At 44.8% G+C, this 12173-nt stretch overlaps 1 long non-coding RNA gene across 1 annotated transcript; it reads left to right on the top strand.

The window, feature by feature from the left end:
* Nucleotides 1-1480: 1480 nt before the first annotated feature.
* Nucleotides 1481-2711, top strand: LOC122039582. The gene is made up of 4 exons (XR_006128249.1): nt 1481-1777; nt 1872-2062; nt 2149-2338; nt 2651-2711. It is a non-coding gene; the product is annotated as an uncharacterized LOC122039582 (long non-coding RNA).
* The last annotated feature ends 9462 nt before the right edge of the window (nt 2712-12173 follow it).

Consider the following 12173-nt stretch of genomic DNA (forward strand, 5'->3'; position numbering starts at 1 on the left):
AGCAGAAATATGGACCATAGTCCATATTGGATTTACTCTCCCCACTGAAGAAGGTGTACCCATCACGTGTGACAAGTGGGATGCACAAACAATAAGGACATTCGAGACAGATGCAAAAGCAACTTGCATTCTCCTATGCGGACTATCAAATTCAGATCTTGATCGAGTTGGAAAGTTCAACAATGCTAAGAAGCTTTGGGAGAAAGTGCTCAAGCTTTATGAGATCCCTTCAGAGTCAGAAGATCGAATAGAACCTGAGTCCGAATCTAAATTTGAATCCCCAGAGTCAACCTCTAAACCAGACTCAGAAGAATCAGAGCAAACCGATTTCATAGCACTGATGGCCAAAGACGAGATATCTGAATCTGAGTCAGGATTTGAAATGGCAACAGTCAAGGGGGAGGATCCTATCATGGATCTAAAAGGTAAAATTATAAATTCAAATTATAAATATCTCATAACCTGTTTTAAGTGTAGGGAGAGAGGGCACTATAGAAACGAATGCCCCACTCGTAAGACTCGACCGGCACAATCGGAGGAGAAGGAGAAAAAGATCAGGAGAGGGAAGAAACACATTAAATGCTCCAAATGCAAACAAATGAGTCAAGACCCAAGAATCCAGAGGGAGAAATCACGGTTAGTACATTTACATTATATGAAAATCCAGTTTTTTCAACACATGATTGCACTAGTTTAACTAATCCTGCTTGCTCTAGTATAGATTTCTCTTCAAAATTAGATATGCATGCTAATAATCTAATGAATAAAATTAATTCAAACAAAAATAAGAAATTAACTCTTAGAAAATTAGAAATACAAAATAATATTTTAAAAGATAAAATTGTTAAATTAGAGAAGATTGTTAATAATTTAGTCAAATCACGAAATCTAGACTTGGGTTATAAGTCTAAAGTAAAACTTAAACACTACATACCAAGCTATAATCAAGTACCTTTTATTTACTAAACTTAACTTAAATATAACCCAAATCTAATTAACAAATAAATAAAAATTATCTTAACAAATAAATAATTAATTAAATTCATCTTAATAAATAAATAAATAAAAATTATCTTAATAAATAAATAAATAAATAATTATCTTAAGAAATAAAATTAAAGGAATATAATCAATAATGGAGGCTCCAGAATAGCTAGCACCTCCAAAAAGAATCTACCCGACAGGGTAACCAAACACAACCTACCCGGTAGGGTAATTAGGGTTAGAATAAAAAGGGCTAAGTTTAACTTTGTGAGATATCAGAAAATTTAAATAATAGGGTTATTTGGAAAATAGCCTTATTAAATTTTTCCGGAATTTTTAGAAATTTTCTGGGATTTTTTTGGAGCTCGTACAGAGGGTTTTGAGAGGATCGATCGTCGGGCACGAATAAAGCCTGTTTGGGATACCCGTTTAAGTGAGGAAAAGTTTTTATTTTCAAATTTCTTTTCTTATTCTCTTCTAAACGCCGAGCCTTTCCCTAAAACGCCGTTCCACCCTTTTCCTTCCCCGACCCCGTGCACACTCTCTTCTTCCTCTGTTCTCTCTCTCACGGACGGGCGGCACCGAAGAGATTAGGGTTTCCAGCTCCAGCGATTTCCTCTACCGGCATCGGTGGTCGTTGAGCTTATATCCGGGCGGTGCTATTCCCCTCTGGATCACAGACACGGCGTTGCGTCTCCTAGCCGATTGTCGACTTTTCCTTCCCGATCTGACGCCGCTGGATCAATCCAAATTCATCGATCACCGACGTGAATATGCAGTTAGGGCTCTGAGGGTAAGAAACCTTGATCGATCCTACTTCTTTTGGGTTCTTTCCGACTTTCATCGTCGCCGATCCTTTCTGCTTTACTTTCTTGTCTCTGCCCTAGATCACCGACGCCCAATTTCAACGATTCACCTGAGACGATCGAGATAGGTCATTTTCCTTGGACACCCTTACTCCTCTGTCGGTGCTAGATCTTGGCAGACGCTGGCTAGTTGAGGGTCAGTACCTTCTCTGGTACGCTGCTTCGTGGTTGGATCGGATTGGGCGACTTCTTTTGGAGACAACCGATTAAAGGTAAGGTTTGGTTTCAAGAATTAGGTTGTTGTTTGAATTTAGATTCCTTAGTTGATCTGTGATCTCTTCTTCTTGATTTGATCCAGTGAAGTTAGGTTCTGTGATTCGTAAGGTGAATCCATCAGTGAGGATCTGTTGAGGGTGATCTTTCCAGTAGTGTTTCCCTGTCGACAGCACTTCAACCAGCATCAATAGTGGTTGTTAATTGAGGATTTTGTCTGGTCAGATCACTATGTTTTCCAGCAGATTACCTGGTATTCCAGTGGTTGAATTGAGGTACGTGGAGAGGTAGTTGATACTTGTTGTATTAGATTTGATTTAGTTGTTATGTGTAGGAATAAATTGGAGAAATATATCATTAGTTGATACATGTTGTAATTAGTTGTTAAATTGTGTAGATTTAACCGTTGGATTTATAATCTAATTGGTGATTAGGGATTAGGTAACTAACCCTAATCGACCATTAGATTTAAATTGGTAAGTTGTGATTGTGGTGATTAGGGGTTTGCCCTAATTTAGTTTTGGGAATTTTATTTAGCTATTTCATTTGGATTTAGCTAAATAAAATATATATGTTGTTTGACACAGGATTCTGATTCGAGACAGGCGTCTCGACGTTGACTTCGGATTTGGGATTGTACCTTCTATTTGAGGCGGGTACCCTTTGACTTATCTTTTGTTAGTGTCTTATGATATGTGCAGTTTATATATACTTACTAGTGTTGGTAGTTAGTATTTTCCTGGATTTAGTTTAGTTGATACCTGCTACATGCTTCTACTGTTATCTACTATACATTAGGCTGGTATACCTCTACTTCTTACCATGTGTATATATGTTCGTGGATATGGATATTTATAGTGTTTCACTATACTGGATTAGTTGTTATACATGCTGGATATGTGATGTTGGGTTTATGCTCTTTATTATCATTGTTATATATGTGTTTGTCTGTTTGGCATCTACACATATAGAGGAGGATATGTTCAGGTATGACATACTGTAGTCGCATGCATCATATCGCATGATTGCATGCTGGGCGATTGATGACTCCATTATTGTGGAGCTCGTCGGCCGGCTACACTGACCTGCGCACCACGTGACCACTGCATGGGTAGTGGCACAGCACATAGGGTGTGTAGGGGACTCGGTGGTGCTCCGCTGGAGGCTCCACTCATGGGTAGTGTGATAGGCAGCGTGGAAGCACACCGGGGTCCCTCCCCGTCATTGCGTACCGGGAGATGAGAGTATTACGCTCCCTCTTATAGTTGAGGTTGGAGGACAGGTATACTCCGGTGCATCCCGTCCACTCGGTCACTCTTCAGAGGTAGTGACGGCATAGTGCACAGTGTCACAGCCCTACCCACGCGGTCTCACCATTGTGTGTGAGATGCTGACTGGCGTCAAGGGTGGCCATGTCATATTACATCATGTGCACAGATTGCATTTATTGTGATTGTTGCATATTGGATGGTGCACTTGGGTGACTGCATATGATAGACATGCATATTTGCTCTGACTATGTTTATCTGTGTATGTCCACAGTCATTCGCCAAAGCTGGTTGCTCGGTGGTGCTCCGCTGGAGGCTCCACTCATGGGTAGTGTGATAGGCAGCGTGGTAGCACACCGGGGTCCCTCCCCATCATTGCGTACCGGGAGATGAGAGCATTGCGCTCTCTCCTATAGTTGAGGTTGGAGGATAGGTATACTCCGGTGCATCCCGTCCACTCGGTCACTCTTCAGGGGTAGTGACGGTAGAGTGCACGGTGTCACAGCCCTACCCACGCGGTCCGACCATTGTGTGTGAGATGCTGACTGGCGTCAAGGGTGACCATGTCATATTGCATCATGTGCACATATTGCATTTATTGTGATTGTTGCATATTAGATGGTGCACTTGGGTAACTGCATATGATTGAGATGCATACAGGATACATGCGTATTTGCTCTGACTATGTTTATCTGTGTATGTCCACAGTCATTCGCCCAAGCCTTGCAGGTGAGTATAGTTTATTTCAGTTATGTCTATTCTTATTATTCTTGCTATAGACTGTACTTTATGCCTATTGCTGGTTACTACAGTTTATTTCAGCTATACATATCTGTTATACTGTTAGGAGACTGTACCGTAGGTTGTACTGTTAGGAAACTGTATTGTAGGCTCTATGGTTTAGTGTACTGTACCATAGGATGTTACTGGTAGTTATATGTTACTGTACATATCTATTGGATTACCTGCTGAGTTCTTTGAACTCACCCCGTTGTTACTATTTTTCATGTTGAGGCCGTCGGGAGATATTCCAGTCGCTAGCCCCTTTATCGCGGGGATTTCCTGTTGTCGGGATCTGTTTTATTTTTGCATCTTATATACTTGTGATGTGAGTTTTGTATTGTGGACTTTATATTGAACACTTGGGTTTACTACTTTTGGTTTTCCGCTGTGGATATATTTTCATTACTTCGTGGATTTTGTCTTTCTTCGTTGTAGTGGAGTAGGATGTTTACATATATCTTCGAGGATTCTATATCGTTCTTTCTTTATATAACTGCGTGGATTATTTACTATTTGTGTGTATTGTTCCGGCCGTGTGTGGCCGAGGTATAGATATATGTATTCTGGATTCATATTGTCACCCGTACAGGGGAGATGTTGTCGAAATTTCTTCTGGCAGGGACTACCTGGGGCATGAAAATTTATTTGGTATCAGAGCAAAATTTTGTGATACCTACTTGTCGGGTTTCGGATTTACGATACTTACTTTCGTTAGCATTTCTCGGTATTTTGGATTGGTATGGATTTTCATCGACTTACTCGTTTCGAAATTTCGAGGTATTTTGACGAGGATCTAGTAGTTCTATTTGGGGGCTAAGCAACGACAAGACATCTCCACACTGCAAATAGGTAAAACAGGTAATTTTATAGTTTTTATACCTATAGTGATATCTGGGTAACCTTTTGTTTACAGATATGACACCTACACGTGTTCCGGTACCGAGACGTGGGCGACCACGTAAGAGGCCGATAGATTCTCTTGAGACAGAGTCTTCAGAGAGGTCTGCTAGGGCTGAGCCTGCCCGTCAGGGGCAGACTCCTCAGGTCATTGTGGGTACGTCTGTATATCAGATCCCGATAGTTCCGACGTCAGAGGTACCTACCTCGACTGTACCACTAGTGGTACCACCGTCGGCATATTCAGCACCTCCCCCATCAGCTGTACCCGCAGGGTACCCGACACCCTCTCTAGCTGTGCCTGCTACCGCGTACTCGACACCGCATACACATGTGCCGATTACTACATATTCGGCACCAGTACCGGTAGTACCGACTGTTTCTTACCCGGTACTGCCTACCGTACCTCCAGTTTCCCCTACTTATGCCTACTCAGCAGTTCCACCAGCAGTACCCACCCCAGTTTATACGGCAGCACCAGTGGTACCTCTTCCGGCCTATCCCTTAGTACCACCCATAGGATCAGTTCCAGTGGCTCTACCTAGTTTCGCAGCGATCCCTACTGATATAGTTGCGGCACGAGCACGGATCCCAGCCTTAGCAGAGTCGGTGAAGAGCCGATTCACATTGTTCCGTGGGGAGACTGATCCGAGCATAGCTCAGTCTTGGATAGGGACTATGGAGCGGACATTCTTTTACATGGCCTGCTCCGAGTGGGAGAAGGTCGAGCTGGCTGCTTACCACCTGTGAGATAGGGCAGAGATCTGGTGGGACACACAGCGCTCCATTATAGGTGACCAGTTTATTACCTGGACGAGATTTAGGGAGGCATTCGAGAGTCAGTATTTTCCCCGAGCATATCAGATGACTCTTCGGCAGGATTTTCTTAGTCTGCGGCAGAATAACTGCTCAGTGATGGAGTATAATGCTGAATTTAATCGGTTGGCCAGATTCTGTCCTGAGTTAGTTGCCGATGACAGATCTCGTATGCTTCAGTTCTAGATAGAGCTCTCATGATTGAGTCTACTCATCGGAGAGTGAGTGCAGATAAGAAGAGGAAGCTGACTGATCGGACTCCCGGACAGAGCCAACAGCCACAGAATATGGGACAGCAGCAGAGCAGTCGCACTCAGACGGGTCAGGGTACTTCTAGGTCATCTAGCCGACACCAGAAGTCAGGACGATCAGGACGTTTCTGGTCCGCGCAGCAGAACCAGAAACAGTCCACTAGTGACTCTTTTTACACCAGATGCGGATCCCGAGATCACATCACCGCTGCGTGCTCCTTGGGACAGTCAGTTTGCTATCATTGCAAACTGCCCAGACACATAAGACGAGACTGTGCGCTGAAGTCTCAATAGGTAGCCTCCGGGATTTCTGTTTCGGGAGGACAGGCTGATCAGTCCGTGACTCAGCGAGGGGGGCCGAAAGGCCAATCTTCGCATCGCCCGCAGAGCACAGTTCTCCCTGCGGCAGCTGCATATGGTATGCACGGTCAGGAGCGTTCCGGTGTTCTTATGGAGTCCCAGAGTTCTATTTTTGGATTTCAGTATTTGACTCAGGGGTAGTATCAGTTGCAGCCCCAGCCATTGGTACAGTATCAGTTACAGCCCCAGCCACCGGTTCAGTACATGCTGCAGCCCATAGTCCCATCTTTGACTCAGTATCCAGTACCGACGCAGTGGCAGGCTCAGACTCCGATGCAGCAACCTTTGGCAGTGCTACCGCCTCTACCACCGTCAGATATTGGACGAGTTCACGCGGTCACCAGGGAGGATGCACAGCGGGCCGACGGATCCGTTTTCCGTGGTATGATTTTACTTTATGCATTTTCTGCTGATATGCTAATTGATACATGTAGTTCACATTCTTTTATATCTTGTGCATTTATGAGAGAGATTGGTAGACTACCTTCTCATAGACCGCGACGAATGACCGTCTCCTTACCATCTGGTGATACCTTGGATATCACTCAGGAGGTCAGAGGTTGTCCGTTAGATTTTGGTAGCATTATACTCACTGTATATTTGTTAGTACTGGAGATGGTCGAGTTTGATATTATCCTGGGTATGGATTGGCTGTCTGCTTATCATGCCACAGTTGATTGCCAGAAGAGGGTGGTTACGTTTCGACCTCCGAACCAACCCTCTTGGGATTTCACTGGCATCAAAGACGATAGGATATCGACCATTTCTGCGATACAGGCGCAGAAACTGCTATCACATGGATGTCAGGGATTTCTATTATCTTTGATTAATACTGACGACAGCAGTAGTTCTCAGCTCTCAGACGTTCCGGTAGTCCGAGAGTATCTAGACGTTTTTCCAGACGAGTTACCAGGTTTGCCTCCCCGAAGGCAAGTGGAGTTTGCTATTGAGCTGATTCCAGGGACTGCACCAACATCGAAAGCTCCTTATCGTATGGCACCGAAAGAGTTGGACGAACTAAAGGTTCAACTCCAGGAGTTATTGGATAGGGGATTTATTCGCCCTAGTGTATCTCCGTGGGGGTCTCCAGTACTATTCGTCAAGAAGAATGATGGTACTCTGAGGTTGTGTATCGATTATAAGCAGCTGAATGTAGTGACTATCAGAAATAAGTATCCCTTGCCACAGATTGAGGATTTATTTGATCAGCTCAGAGATATATCAGTGTATTCTAAGATTGATTTGCGGTTTGGATATCATCAGCTGAGAGTTAGAGATTCTGATATTCAGAAGACAACATTTCGCACCAGATACAGGCATTACGAGTTTTTGGTAATGCCATTCGGGCTTACCAATGCTCCCGCAGTATTCATGGATCTGATGAACCGTATCTTTCTGGAGTATCTAGATCAGTTTGTGATTGTGTTTATCGATGACATATTGATCTATTCACATTCCGAGGAGGAAAATGCACAGCACCTTCGCATAGTCTTGGAGACTCTTCGACGACATCACCTGTATGCGAAGTTCAGCAAGTGTGCATTTTGGCTTCCCTCAGTTGGTTTTCTAGGACATGTGGTGTCTAGCCGAGGTATTTCAGTAGATCCTCAGAAGATCGAGGCTATCACTAGCTGGGAGCAGCCGAAGTCAGTCCAGGAGATCCGTAGTTTCTTGGGCTTGGCTGGATATTACCGACGATTCGTTGAGGGTTTCTCTAGCATTGCTATGCCATTGACACGTCTGACTAGGAAAGGCGTGAAGTTCATGTGGTCAGAGGCTTGTGAGACCAGCTTTCAGGAGCTGAAGCGGAGATTTGTATCAGTACCAGTTTTGGTTTTACCTTCTGGTGATGACGGATTCATACTTTACACAGACGCATCTCTTCAGGGCTTGGGCGCTATTTTGATGCAGCACGGTAGGGTAGTCTCCTATGCTTCTCGTCAGTTGAAGGAGCATGAGAAGAACTACCCAGTACATGATTTAGAGCTAGCCGCTATTATCTTTGCTTTGAAGATTTGGCGACATCATCTTTATGGTATTACTTTTGAGATTCTTACTGATCATAAGAGTCTCAAATATATTTTTACACAGAAGGAACTCAATCTCCGACAGAGGAGATGGATGGAGTTCCTGAAGGATTATGATTGTACTATTAGCTACCATCCGGGTAAAGCTAATGTGGTTGCTGATGCACTTAGCAGGAAGTCCAGAGGGACTTTAGCTTGTCACCGAGTTTTAGTCACGGACTTGATTCAGGGATTCTCCGAGTTGGGCCTTGAGGAGCAGGGACGGACAGAGCATGGTATTCTTGTTACCATGGTTGCTCAGTTGTCGATCAGGATGAGGATTCGAGAGGCCCAGGCCGGAGATCAGCATTTACAGTTCATTAGCAGCCAGATACCTTCCGGGCAGCAGACCGAGTTTACACGAGATGATGAGGGGATTGTTTATTTCCGTGGAAGATTATGTGTACCTCAGTCTCACCCGGTCATGGAGGAGTTACTTCAGGAGGCCCATCGTTCTAGATTTGTTATCCACCTAGGTGGGACCCGTATGTATCGTGATTTGAGGCGTTCCTATTGGTGGAACGGTATGAAGAAAGACATTACAGATTTTGTAGCTAGATGTCTTGTCTGTCAGCAGGTGAAGGCCGAGCACCAGAGACCTGCTGGATTACTTCAGAGGATCCCTATTCCAGAGTGGAAGTGGGAGCATATTACTATGGATTTTGTGGTAGGATTGCCTAGGACTCGACGATGTCATGATGCGATTTGGGTAATCGTTGACCGATTAACCAAATCCGCACATTTTATAGTGATCCGAAAGATAAATTCTTTGGATCGATTAGCAGAGCTATACTGTCGAGAGGTTATCAGATTGCATGGAGTTTCATTGAGCATTATATCTGATAGAGACCCACGGTTCACGTCCCGATTCTGGCAGAGTCTACAGCAGGCCTTGGGCACACAGCTTCGTTTCAGTACAGCATTCCATCCACAAACAGATGGACAGTCAGAGCGGACCATTCAGACTTTGGAGGACTTGCTGAGGTCTTGTGTCATGGACTTCGGAGGAAGTTGGGAGGGCCACCTGCCATTAGTGGAGTTCGCCTACAACAACAGCTATCATTCGGCTATCCAGATGGCACCGTTTGAGGCATTGTATGGTAGGCCTTGTCGGACATGTTGGGGTTGCAAGGTTGCAAACATAGTCTCATATTGAAAACACATGGAAAAGATCATGGGTTTATAAGAGAAAGATATCTCCATTGGCATGAGGCCTTTTGGGGAGAATCCAAGAGCAAAGCCATGAGGGCTTAGGCCCAAAGTGGACAATATCATGCTATTGTGGAGATATCTAAATTCTTTTCGATCCTACAATTGGTATCAGAGCCCGGACTGCCAGAAGGTTTAATCGCCGATTGTGCACAAGAGCTATGGTCTGATTGAACCATGTGAGTACAATATTGACCTCGAACAAAGAAAGTGGGAGCTCCTATGTTCGGATCAAGAAGGACCAGACACCAGGCAGGAAGTCCTAGTAGGTCGGGTGGACCGAGGGGCAGGAAGTCCTAGTTGCAGCTAGGCAAGGAAGTCCTAGTAGGTCGGGTGGACCGAGGGGCAGGAAGTCCTAGTAGGTCGGGTAGACCGAGGGGCAGGAAGACCTGGTGGGTCAAGGATCGGACGTGGGAAGCTCATGGTCCTTTGTTTGAGGGGGGGATTGTTGGGGTTGCAAGGTTGCAAACATAGTCTCATATTGAAAACACATGGAAAAGATCATGGGTTTATAAGAGAAAGATATCTCCATTGGCATGAGGCCTTTTGGGGAGAGTCCAAGAGCAAAGCCATGACGGCTTAGGCCCAAAGTGGACAATATCATGCTATTGTGGAGATATCTAAATTCTTTTCGATCCTACAGGACACCCATCCTCTGGGAAGAGGTTGGGGAGGCCCAGTTGGTAGGACCTCAGAGAGCTCAACAGGATGCAGAGTTAGTTCACACTATCAGACGGAGGATGTCAGAGGCTCAGGACCGTCAGAAGAGTTATGCTAATCAGAGACGGAGACCCCTGGAGTTCTCCATTGGTGATCATGTATTTCTTAGAGTTTCACCCACGAAAGGGGTGAAGAGATTTGGTCTCCGAGGTAAGATAGCTCCCCGATATATTGGACGATTCCATATCTTGGAGAGGATTGGAGTAGTAGCTTACCGTCTGGCGCTACCACCATCTCTAGCTGGCATTCACGATGTATTCCATGTATCTATGCTGAGGAGATACGTATTCGATCCGGCACATGTTCTGTCAGATATATCTGTTCCTATTTAGCCAGATGTTACTTACGAGGAGGTTCCGGTGCGGATTCTGGACCATAGAGAGCGTCAGCTGCGAAACAAGACTGTCCGACTGGTTAAAGTCGAATGGTAGCATCATTCTGACGAGGAGGCTACTTGGGAGCCGGAGGATACGATCCGAGCTCGATACCCTCATCTTTTTACTTGAGGTATGTGGGTTGGAGTTTCTTTCAGCATTTATACTGTTTGGTTATATTATAGTGTTTGCTGTTGGTTATAGCGAAAATTTGGGGACCAAATTTTTATTAGTAGGGGAGGATGTGAGATATCAGAAAATTTAAATAATAGGGTTATTTGAAAAATAGCCTTATTAAATTTTTCAGGAATTTTTAGAAATTATCTGGGATTTTTTCGGAGCTCGACGGAGGGTTTTGAGGGGATCGATCGGCGGGCACGAATAAAGCCTGTTTGGGATACCCGTTTAAGTGAGGAAAAGTTTTTATTTTAAAATTTCTTTTCTTATTCTCTTCTAAATGCCGAGCCTTTACCTAAAACGCCGATCCATCCTTTTCCTTCCCCGACCCCGTGCGCACTCTCTTCTTCCTCTGTTCTCTCTCTGGCGGACGGGCGGCGCCGAAGAGATTAGGGTTTCCAGCTCCGACGATTTCCTCTACCGGCATCGGTGGTCGTTGAGCTCAGATCCGGGCGGCGCTATTCCCCTCTGGATCATAGACACGGCGTTGCGTCTCCTAGCCGATTGCCGACTTTTCCTTCCCAATCCGACACCGCTGGATCAATCCAAATTCATCGATCGCCGACGTGAATGGGCTGTTAGGGCTCCGAGGGTAAGAAACCTTGATCGATCCTACTTCTTTTGGGTTCTTTCCGACTTTCATCGTCGCCGATCCTTTCTGCTTTACTTTCTTGTCTCTGCCCTAGATCACCGACGCCCAATTTCAGCGATTCACCTGAGACGATCGAGATAGGTCATTTTCCTTGGACACCCTTACTCCTCTGCCGGTGCTAGATCTTGGCAGACGCTGGCTAGTTGAGGGTCAGTACCTTCTCTGGTACGCTGCTTCGTGGTTGGATCGGATTGGGCGACTTCTTTTGGAGACAACCGATTAAAGGTAAGGTTTGGTTTCAAGAATTAGGTTGTTGTTTGAATTTAGATTCCTTAGTTGATCTGTGATCTCTTCTTCTTGATTTGATCCAGTGAAGTTAGGTTCTGTGATTCGTGAGGTGAATCCATCAGTGAGGATCTGTTGAGGGTCATCTTTCCAATAGTGTTTCCCTGTCGACAGCACATCAACCACCATCAATAGTGGCTATTAATTGAGGATCTTGTCTGGTCAGATCAATTTGTTTTCCAGCAGATTACCTGGTATTCCAGTGGTTGAATTGAGGTACGTGGAGAGGTAGTTGATACTTGTTGTATTAGA

This window comes from Zingiber officinale, chromosome 2A (assembly GCF_018446385.1).
Source record: "Zingiber officinale cultivar Zhangliang chromosome 2A, Zo_v1.1, whole genome shotgun sequence".
NCBI classification, from domain to species: domain Eukaryota; kingdom Viridiplantae; phylum Streptophyta; class Magnoliopsida; order Zingiberales; family Zingiberaceae; genus Zingiber; species Zingiber officinale.